The 12,057-nt window shown below is 39.8% G+C and overlaps 1 pseudogene; it reads right to left on the bottom strand.

The window, feature by feature from the left end:
• Positions 1–1,975: 1,975 nt before the first annotated feature.
• On the bottom strand, positions 1,976–10,213 carry LOC134757550 (uncharacterized; annotated as a pseudogene).
• Between the last annotated feature and the right edge of the window lie 1,844 nt (positions 10,214–12,057).

The following is a 12,057-nucleotide window of genomic DNA, read 5'->3' as shown; positions in this document are numbered from 1 at the left end:
ATATGAAATGGTATAATTTTAAAATTTCATCCAAGTCAATCTGTTTACATTGCCAAATGTGAAACCACCTTGGAATTTAGTGGCTGAAAACAATAATCCTATTATTTGGTCAGGAGTTTCAGCAATTTGATTGGGCTCAGCTGAACACTTCTTCTGGTTTTCTCTCCTGGGGTAACCCATGCAGGTGCAGTCATCTGTGACTCAACTGTGACTGAGTGGTCAAATATAGCTGCACTAACTCTTCTGGTCATTGCCAGTTGCTCCACAGGTATTTTCAGCCTTCCGTACAAGAGAATAATGGTCTTTAAATGTTGATTTCAGAGAAACATTTAATAAGGGTGAGAAAAGAAGTCACAAAGCCTAGAAATTTACAGAATCAGTTTTGCAGCATTCCATTGGACAAAACAAGTCATAGAGCCAGCCCAGTCTCAAGGATTGAGCAAATAAGTCCCAATTTCTTGATAAGAGAATCTGTGAAGTCATACTACAAAATGAAGCAAGAATTATTCTGGTCTTTTGTGCAACTACTCTACCATACCAAGGAACTGTTATTTAAAAATATTTATTAATTTTTGACATATTTTATGCATTATTTATACATCATGAGTAATTTTAAAATAATGGTTTGACAATAATTTATTTTATGTTTATTAAGTTAATGCTAATCATAATCATTTAATATGACATTTTTGTGGGAATTTATATAACCCAAATTATATTTGAGTATAATACATTAATATTAATGTGCATCATTTAGAATTATGTGATCAAATTAAACTCATTCCCAGAACTTTATATTTATGTTCCTCAATTACAGTAGCCATGTAATATATCATTGTGACTATTACACAGAGTACTATATAAATCTTGCATTATCTGATTGCAGTGATATTACTATTATTCTTGGAAGTCTTCAATCATTCATAAAAGACTATCTTCAGATGACCTAAGGTAAAAGTTTTCTTCTTTTTTCCTCTTTAAAGCCAATAACCAAACTGAGGGAAAGCAGGAGTAAGAGAAAAGAGGAGTGGATACCACAGGAAGAATGCACTCTCAGAAACTTATTAGGGGCTGACATTCATTGAAGACAAATCAATGAAGAAAATTAGAAAAATAGCTCTTACCTCCTCTGGAGTATTTGAAATTAGCTAACAGCAAATACCTTACTAAGGTATTTAAACCATAGGTTCTCAGGCTTAATTATGAAAACCAAATATCTCAAAGATTATTGAAATATAATTTGCTGGGATCTACCTTGAATATTCTGATTCTTTAAACATGGCAAACTACCTAGGTATTTGAAATCATGCTCTCTGGGGAAGACATATGAGATTTGATAAAGATGTATAAAATAAATAATAAACAACTCCCAGTGACACCGATGTTCTACTTATTAGGTTACTGTATTCTAACCCAATAGGTTCTCTGATATTTGAGACCTCAAATTCTAGTTCTTTTTTTTTAAAAAAAAAAACCATTTCACATATCTCTAGCTTTATGTAATGTTATAAAACATATATTTATTTTAAAATTTGAAAAAAGAACCATGGACATCTATCTAGTGATATGGAAGTGGGACAGACAAGTGCTGGAGGAGAAAGGTGGGTCCCTGGTGAGGGCTCCATCCAGGGGCCTGTGCCCACAGACCAAGGTGAGACAGGCACTCCTGCCTTTGTGCTCAAATGTTGCGTTTCCCAAGATGACCCTGGCCTACCATGCCCCCCTTATAATACAAAGGTCATAATTAAGCCTAACATAATACAACTATCCTTCATACAACTGGGACACACCAAATACATTTCCAACCCAAATACTACTACATGAAGTTAACAATACTTAAATGCTGATGTGAAGGCAATAAATCTTATTTCATATGATAAAGGAGAAAGGAAATAAAATGAAGATTTTTTTAAGTACAAGTGTATACATGCACAAACATATTTTTAACAAAAGAAGGAGGAAATACTTATGACAGTTACAGTACTTGTTCCTGCAGCTAGTCACATGGTCGTAGCTGCTATTGATGACTACCTTCTTCTGCTACTCATTCTGTATTCCCTTTGCCTTCAGCAAGCACCTCAGCAGGTTGTGCTGCTTTTCCTGGTGGAGTAACCCAAATCTTCATTCCTGAAGGGTCTGGCTCATTAGTAGTCCTACCTGGATTGAGCTGTTGTAGTTTCCCATTGACCTTAATCACAGGACATTGTAATACTAACAGATGCCCTAATGGATCTCCTGTATTCCATGAATACTCTTCCTTACCTCCATTGTGGAGTAGTAAACTGATTTCATCTTGATACTTAGGGTCAATCACTCCAAATACCTTCTTAGCCTGTTGATTGAAAGGTAGGAGGAGGAAGTATCTGGGTGGCAATCTTAACTTCCAGTTTAATGGAATCATTGTTGTGTCTCCTGGTGGCAACGTTCCCCCCTCTGGAACAAAAACCTCCAGGCCAGCAGAATGTAATGTTGTGGGAACAAGAAGCAAAAATTTTACTAGTGGATCACTATGGGTGATGGTGAGTGGTGCCACTTGCACTTCCACACCTCGATTTCTGGACCCATGAATCTTTATTTATGGGAGAAACAGTACCATATATTGGATGCTCATTCAGAGCATACAGGGCCTTCTGGAGAACTTTATCTCAGCCCTGCAAAGTATTGTCACCTAGTTGGCATTGTAATTGTGACTTCAAAAGGCCATTCCACTGTTCTATCAATCCAGCTGCTTCAGGATAATGGGGAACATAGTAAAACCAGTGAATTTCATGAGCATGAGCCCACTGCTGCACTTCTTTAGCTGTAAAGTGAGTGCCTTGGTCAGAGGCAATGCTGTGTTGAATACCATGATGGTGGATGAGGCATCCCATGAGTCCACGGATGGTAGTCTTGGCAGAAGCACTGCATGCAGGAAAGGCAAACCCATATCTGGAGCAACTGTCTATTCCAGTGAGGACAAACCTCTGCCCTTTCCATGATGGAAGATGTTCAATATCATCAACCTGCCACCAGGTAGCTCACTAATCACCTCGAGGAATGCTGCCATATCAAGGGCTCAGTGTTGGTCTCTGCTGCTGGAAAATTGGGCACTCAGCAGAGGCCATAGCCAGGTGAGACTTGGTGAGTGGAAGTCCATGTTGCTGAGTCCATGTGTCACCTCCATCCCTGCCATCATGACCACTTTGTTCATGGGCCCATTGGGTGATGACAGAGGTGCTTGGGAAAAGAGGCTATGTGGTGTCCACAGATGGGTTATCCTATCCACTTGATTATTAAAATTCTCCTCTGCTGAGGTCACCCATTGGTAAGCACTGACATGGGATACAAATATCTTCACAGTTTTGACCACTCATTGAGGTTCAGCCACATGCCTCTTCCCCAAATTTCTTTGTCACCAATTTTCCAATCATCATTCTTCCAAGTCCCTGACCATCTAGCCAAACCATTGGCCACAGCCCATTAATCAGTATATAATCAGACATCTGGCCATTTATTTTTCCATGCAAAGTGCACAGTCAGGTGCACTCCTCGAAGTTCTGCCCACTGAGAAGATTTCCCTTCACTGCTGTCCTTCAGGGATGTGCTAGAGAGGGACTGTAGTGCCGCCGCTGTCCATTTTTGAGTGTTGTCTGAATATCGTGCAGACTCATCTGTGAACCAGGCTCTGGTCTTCTCTTCCTCTGTCAATGTATCATAGGAAACTACCCATGAGGTCATTGGTGCAGGCTGGGGGAGAGAGGCCAGGGTGGAAGGGGTGGAGACCATGGGCATTCGATCCACTTCCTCATGTAACTTAGTTGTGCCTTCAGGACCTGCTCGAGTCCAATCACGTATATACCACTTTTATTTGATGATGGAATGCTGCTGTGCAAAACCCACTTTATAGCTAGATGGGTTGGAAAATACCCAGTTTATGATAGATAGTTCGGGTCACATGGTGACTTGATGACCTATAGTCAAACGTTCATTATCCACCAAAGCCCAGTAACTGGCCAAAAGCTGACTTTCAAAAGGAGAGTAGCGATCTGCAGAAGATGGCAGGGTCTTGCTCCTAAATCCTAGAGGCCTCTGCTGTGATTCACTTATGGGGGCCCACCAAAGGCTACAAACAGCATACCTATATTTCACTGACATCTTAAGCACCATTGGATCTGCTGGATCATGTGGCCCAAGTGGCAGAGAAGTTTGCACAGCAGCCTGGACCTGTTGCAGAGCCTTCTCCTGTTCTGGACCCCACTAAAAACTGGCAGCCTTTCAGGTCACTCAATAAATAGGTCAGAGTAACACAACCAAATAGGCCCACTAGGAATCGTACCTCTTTCTTGGTTATAGGATGGGCCACATGCAGCAACCTATCCCTCACCTTAGAAGGAATATTTCCACAGGTCCCACACCACTGAACCCCTAGAAATCTTACTGAGATAGAAGGTCCATAAATTTTAGTTGGATTTATTTTCCATCCTCTGGCAGGCAAATGTCTCACCAATAAGTCCAGTGTGTTTGTTACTGCTTGCTCACTGGATCTAATCAGCATAATGTCATCAATGTAACGGACCAGTGTGATATCTCATGGAAGCGAAAATCTATCAAAGTGTTTCCAAACAAGATTATGACACAAAGCCAGATAATTTATGTACCACTGAGGTGGTACAGTAAAAATATATTGCTGACCTTGACAGCTGAAGGCAAATTGTTTCTGGTGGGCCTTATGGATAGGAATGGAGAAAAAAGGCATTCGCCAACTTAATGGCTGCATACCAGCTACCAAGAGATGTGTTAATTTGCTCAAGCAATGAAACCACATCTGCAGCTACAATTGGAGTCACCACTTGGTTAAGCTTACAAGAATCCACTCTCCTTCTCCAAGATCCATCTGTCTTCTGCACAGGCCAAATGGGAGAGTTGAACGGGTATGTAGTGGGATTCATGACCTCTGCATCTTTCAAGTCCTTGATGGTGGCACACTAATCTCCACAATCCCTGCAGGGATGCAATATTGTTTTTGATTTATAAATTCCTAGGTAGAGGCAGCTCTAATGGCTTCCATTTGGCCTTTCCCATCATAGTAGCCATCACCATACAAGTCAGGGAGCCAATGTGGGGGTTCTGCCAACTGCTAAGTATATCTATGCCAATTATGCATTCTGGCACTGGGAAAATGTCTACAGGATGAGTCCAGGGAACCACTGGAACCACTATAAGTAGGACCTAAGCAAAAACTCCATTAATTACCTGACCTCTATAAGCCTCTACTTTAACTGGAGGACCATATTAGGTTTTGGGTCCCCTGGAATCAATATCAGATCAGAGCCAGAGTCCAGTAGTATCCAAAATGTCTGATTATTTCCCTTTCCCCGGTGCACAATTACCCTGGTGAAAGGACAGTAGTCTCCTTGGGGAAGAATGAGTGAAAGATTCACTGCATAAATTGTTGGTATTCAGTGGTGTCCTACTTCAAGGGGACCCGACCTCCCCTTCACTCAAGGGGTTCTGGGTCTGTAAACTGGCTCAAGTCTGGAGACTGATTGAGGGGCTGTGATTCTCTCTTTTTACAATTCAAATTAGTTTTCTGTCCATTTGACCTAGAAGTTTTCTGCTTGTATAAATTAAGTAGGAATGCAGTAGGCTTCCTATCAGTTTCATTTCTAGGAACCCCATGGTTAGTTAGCCAATGCCAGATCTCTACACAAGTAAGAGTATTCTGATTGCTGCTTTGTCTCTGCTGTTTGTCCATTACAGTATCTACGCCCACCTTGCCTTTGACGGTTGAGTGCCGCCATTTGGCCCCTGCCATCCTGGAATCAAATTATTCCCATTGTATTTTACATTTTTTAGTTGAGTGGCTGCAGTTCCTACCATTAGATCTGACATACAGAAAAAAGCAATTACAGGGCTCCTCAAAGACGCAGGTACTGCCCTCACAAATCTATTTCACAAGGCATTGGTCAAGGGTATATCTTCTGGACCCTCCCAGCTTGGATGAGTAGTTCTAAAGTGACTAATCGACTCCACCAGCTTAATCTTCCTAAGTCTTTGGATCCCTTTCTCTACATTAAACCAAGGGAGATCAGATATTCTCAGCTCACTCACAGTGTGCCATCTTTTAATCCATATTTCAGCTAAAAAAGCAAATAAACTATTAGAACCTTTGTTAACTCCCTGAGCTGCAATATTAAATTCCAAGTCCCTACTTAGTGACCCCAAATCAATACATTCAGCCTGATTCAACTCTGTATTCCTTCTACCATTATCCCACACCCTTAATGTCCATTCCCATGCCTTTTCTTCAGATTTCTGCTTATATAAATTAAAGAACTCAAGCAGTTCTTTTCGAGTGTAGTGCACCTCCTCATGGATCACACTCTCAACCTCACCTCTAAGGGCCCGCCGTAACTTTAGTCTAGTTAGAGGTCTAGAAGCAAACATGGGTGTTGGAGGTGGCTCCTGAAGAGAATCAATGTTATCTTGCCTGGCAACTGCCTTGGGGGAGGCCATCACTGTTGCCTCAGGCAGGGCAGGATTTATCTCCTCAGACAAAGGTGAAAAGGCGAATGGCAGCATGGGTCAGGCAGGTAATGTGGCCACTACTGGAGATGGGGCAGCTGTTTCTTTTGGCAAAAAAGGTCTATCAGAGTTTACAAGCTCAGTGTCCTCAACTTTACTAGGGTCTCGCCATATGTCTGCATTCCATTCCAAGTTGCAGGGTTTCATTCTTTTCCAGTAATACTCTCACTTCAACAGTAGCCACCTGGCGAGGCTGTGCAGGCACCTTTCATTGCAGGTCAGCCACTCTCATGACAAGAACTTGTGTCTGTTTTTCTACAATTTCAGCTCTTTCTCTACAGGAGATACGACTCTCACTCAGGGCAGTCTTAGCAGATTTGAGGCTCAGATACTGCTTCTGAAGGTGGGAGATAGAATCCCTGAGTTCGTCATTTTCTTTCATCACTTTGTCCACTGAATTTAGGAGCAACTAACCAGCTTCATTATGTGTGTTGGTTCTCCAACTATCTTCAAAGTTATTATGTATAGTCACTAAACTCCGTGCCCCTCATGAACAGTGAATCAGGAGTGTCAAATGCATTTGTTTTGCAAAACTCTCTAAACAGTTTCTGCCAAGGACTATCAGTGCTCTTCATAATATTAGAAGTAGAGTCCTTAGCATTTTGGGGTCTAATCATATTAAGCAACCAACTCTAGAAACCCCAAAACCAACGAAAGAATTCCATTCTTACTATTCTGTTGCTCTAGAATCACTCCTGGTACCAAAATTCGTATTAGTCACGGTTCTCTAGAGGGACAGAACTAATAGAATATAATATATATAATATGTATATTCTATATAGAGGGAGATTTTATATATATTATATATAACAGATTATATATTATATAATTATATATAAATATAATATATATTATATTTATATATTAATATTAATATAATATATTGTAATTGTATATTTAATATATAATATGTAATATAAAAATATATTATATTATATATTACATCATATATAATATATAACATATAATTGTGTGTGTGTGTGTATATATATATATATATATTTAGAGAGAGAGAGGAGTTTATTAAGTATTAACTCACACAATCACAAGGTCCCACAATAAGCTGTCTGCAGGCTGAGGTGCATGGAGAACAAGTTGAGTTCCAAAGCCGAAGAAATTGGAGTTTGATGTTTGAGGGCAGGAAGCATCCAGCATGGGAGAAAGATGTTTGCTGGGAGGCTAGGCCTGTCTCTCTTGCCACATTTTTCTGCCTGTTTATATTCTAGCCATGCTGGCACCTGATTAGACTGTGCCCACCTGGATTAAGGGTAGGTCTGCCTTTCTCAGCCCACTGACTCAAAGGTAAATTTCTTTTGGCAACACCCTCACAGACACATGCAGGATCAATACTTTGTATTGATCAATCAAGTTGACACTCAATGTTAACCATTACAACTATATTATGCACCACAGGAAAAATTAAAAAAGTATTGTACTTAAAAAAACTAAACATAATACTAAAAAGTGAGATAATCATTGTTCATATGGTTATATATTTGTCCATAAATTTTCAATATATTGATTTACAAATAAATTTGATTTTATTATACTTTTACTAATGTATCACTAAACATTACACCAAAAACATATATCTATGCTAGAAAAAGTTTGTCCCTACCTTAAACAGACTGCTATTTAATTTAGAAAAATTAAAAATCTAAAAACATATTCGATTTAAAAATAATTCCTATATTGCCTATTGGTTGTGAAATATCATAAATTCTGACATGTAAAACAGTTGTGTTTAAGCATTGGTCAACCCTTGTTTTTTGTTTTTTTTTTTTCTTCTGAGACAAGCTCTTACGCTGCCGCCCAGGCTAGAGTGCATTGGCGTGATCTCCGAGGTTCCAGTGAACCCTATTTCTTTCTTTTTTTTTTTTTTTGAGACGGAGTCTCGCTGTGTGGCCCAGGCTGGAGTGCAGTGGCCGATCTCGGCTTACTGCAAGCTCCACCTCTCAGGTTCACGCCATTCTCCTGCCTCAGCCTCCCGAGTAGCTGGGACTACAAGCACCCGCCACCACGCCTGGCTAATTTTTTGTATTTTTAGTAGAGACTGGGTTTCACTGTGTTAGGCAGGATAGTCTCGATCTCCTGACCTCGTGATCCACCCGTCTCGGCCTCCCTAAGTGCTGGGATTACAGGTGTGAGCCACCACGCCCGGCCCAGTGAACCCTATTTCTTAAAAACTGTTCTCAGCGGGGTGAGGTGGCTCACGCCTATAATCCCAGCATTTTGGGAGGCCAAGGGGGGGTGGATCACTTGAGGTCAGGAGTTCTAGACCAGTCTGGCCAACATGGCGAAACCCCGTCTCTACTAAAAGTACAAAAAAAGAATTATAGCCAGGCGTGGTGGTAGGCTCCTATAATCCCAGCTACTCGGGAGGCTGAAGCAGGAGAATCACTTGAACCTGGGAGGCAGAGGTTGCAGTAAGCCGAGATCATGCCACCACACTCCAGCCTGGGTGACAGAGGGAGACACTGTCTCAGAAAAAAAAAAAAAAGTTATAAAATGAGATCATTTTTCAACTACATTGACCTTAATAAGTGTAAATTGTTGACTGGATTAAAACAACACATAAGATATCCTTATCACATCAAGAATTTCATAGTACCAAATTATACCATATGTCTACCATAGTTTAACAAAAAATTATACCATATGTCTACCATAGTTTAACAAAATCCATATGTTTGTGGTTATTTGGGTTTTTTCAGTTATTCTTATTTTGCACAATTCATATTTACCATAAATTTGAAGATTTATGAGTTCAGTTTTACATATTACAAGTTATTCTCATGTTAATCAAATTATTTCATTAGAGAGCAACTCTAGAAGTAGAAATGTTTGTCAAAATATATATATATATCACATATTGATACATATTAATAAAATACTTTTCAGAAATTTTTTATAAAAACTTCTACCAAAAACATAAGAACATGCATTTCTTTCTATCCTTATCAAAGCTTCTTACTACTAATATATGTATATATTCCTACTGCTTCTATATTATAATGTTATAATATGTAAGTACTACTATGTTAATATTATATATATAAAATAATAAGTAGTACAAATATATACATATAATCCCAGTTAATTTAATGTTTTAACAGAAAGGTCACATTCTATTATAATTACATTTACTTATTAAAGTAAAAAAAAAATAACTACCATAACTCCACAGTCTAGAAGTCATATGCATTTATATTATGCACATATATGCATATATAATATATATTATATAATATAAGTTGTACTACTTATATATATTTTCACATAATTACAGGTTAAATTTTTTTTTATGATTAATCATGAAGAAACATCTTTTACATGTATATTTGATTTATTTTTTGTGAATAATCGTTCATGCTCTTACCATACACATTGTGAAAGGAAAATAAATCTCGGGGCCCCAAAATCACTAAGCTAAAGGGGAAAGTCAAGCTGGGAACTGCTTAAGGCAAAATTGCTTCCCATTCTATTCAAACTCACCCCTCTTCTCACTGAGAAGACAGGGGCTTTCATGACTCTGACCAGTGCCGTTTCCTGATGTGACTGAGCTAGTATTTGTGACACAAGTCAAAGGTTTTCCCTCTATTTCCTCTCTTCTTCTCAAGTAGAAGGAAGGGGTCCTTTTTGGAGCCATGAGCTGTGGAACGTGGAGTTAGGGGAGGTGTGGCACCAGCACTCCCTTAGCTACCCCACCTGGTGTCTCAGTAGGTTGCATGTCCCCGAAGTCCCCAGGCTCTGCGCCCTGTTCAGCACTCCTGCAACCTTGGAGTTGCAGTCCTTGTGGCCTAGACTGCATTTCGAACTTATTGAGATCCCCAGAGCACTTTAGCCTGTGGTAGCGAAGCATGCAGGAACCTAGGTTCCAACTGCTGGGATGAGTGAGTCTTCTCTGTTTAGTACTGGGCTAAATGCTCCCTCTGTCTGCTGGCATTGGCTGAGTTTTTCCGGCTTTGCTTTCTTCTATAACAGAGCAGCACTGAGTTCAATGCACTGTCTCACAATTGCTATGCTCTTCCTCTCCTAAGTAGCTCAGATTTTCTCTCTGCACCAAGCCGCCACTGCCGGGGGATAGAGGGGTGGTAACAATTCAAGACTGTTTTTTCTACCTCCTCAGTGTCTCTTTCAGTGACATGAAGTTAAAACCAGGTACTGTGAATGCTCACGTAATTTCTGGTTCTTATGAAGGTGCTTTTATGTGTAGATCGTTGTTAAATTGGTGTCTTTGTGAGGGGATGATCAGTGGAGGCTTCTATTTCGCCATCTTGCTCCACCTCCTCTTGATAAGTTTTCTACCATGTGCAGGTGACTCTTGGACAACATAGGTTAGAACTGCTTGGGTCCACTTACATACATATTTTCTTTCACTCTGCCACTCCAGATATAGCAAGACAAACCCCTTTTCTTTCTTCTTCTCCTAAGATTCCTCAACATGAAGACAACAGGGTAAAGACCTTTAAAATAATCCATTTCCGCTCAATGAATATTAAATATATTTCATCTTATGAGTTTTTAAATAACATTTTCTTTCCTATAGCTTGTTTTATTGCATGAATACAGTATACAATATACAGAATTGGTTAATCAACTATTTATGTTATTGCTAAAGCCTTCAGTCAACAGCAGGCTATTAGTAGTTAAGTTTTTTGAGAGGCAACGTTTATATGTGAATTTTACACAGTGCAAGGGTCATCCCTAGACCTCATGTTGTCTAACGGTCAACTGTATATTAATTCTTAACTCTTTAAATGAAAAACTGAGTGCAAAACTTAAAAGCTGATTGGGAGCAGTGGAGAAGCAGGAGTTGAATGTGGAGGAATTTTTCTTTTTTTTTTCTTTTTTTTTTTGAGATGGAGTCTCACTCTGTCGCCCAGGCTGGAGTGCAGTGGCGCGATCTCGGCTCACTGCAAGCTCCGCCTCCTGGGTTCACGCCATTCTCCTGCCTCAGCCTCCGAAGTAGCTGGAATCGAATTGGTCTCTTTGTTTTGAGAAAACACGTGTAGCATCTAAATATTCCATTTTACTCTTTTGGCCAAGCATTCCTCTAGAGAGCATGCTTTACTCTATTACTTGAGCAGGGAATATAGGGCTCTTGGCCACAGAGGTGGTGAAACAAGCTTTCTGGTAGCATTCCGGGAGCTAGAAGATTTAGATTTCTGAGAAGCCCCGCTGTTCACAGTTCAAGCATCTTTTCTCATCCCCTGGAGTGCAATGTGCCTCAGGCCCAGATATTGTATGTTTCAATTTTTTTTTAGGGAATAAAGCCTCCATCTCCGGCCTAGGTAAAAAAGAGGAATTGCAGTTCTGAATACTTTATATACAGACTTCGAATAAATTCATTAGTATTCATCCCATTTCTCACCGAGGCATTTTGAGGTACCCACCTCATACAATTTCTGAACATTTATTGGGTCCTACACTGTGAAACAGCTTACATCACTTTTTTTGTAGTAGATATCAAAGTACCTGAGTGTTTCACGA

The sequence above is a fragment of the Gorilla gorilla genome, chromosome 19 (genome assembly GCF_029281585.2).
Source record: "Gorilla gorilla gorilla isolate KB3781 chromosome 19, NHGRI_mGorGor1-v2.1_pri, whole genome shotgun sequence".
Lineage (NCBI taxonomy): Eukaryota > Metazoa > Chordata > Mammalia > Primates > Hominidae > Gorilla > Gorilla gorilla.
The sequence above is the reverse complement of the archived record's forward strand: the minus strand, read 5'-3'. Positions and strand labels throughout refer to the sequence as shown.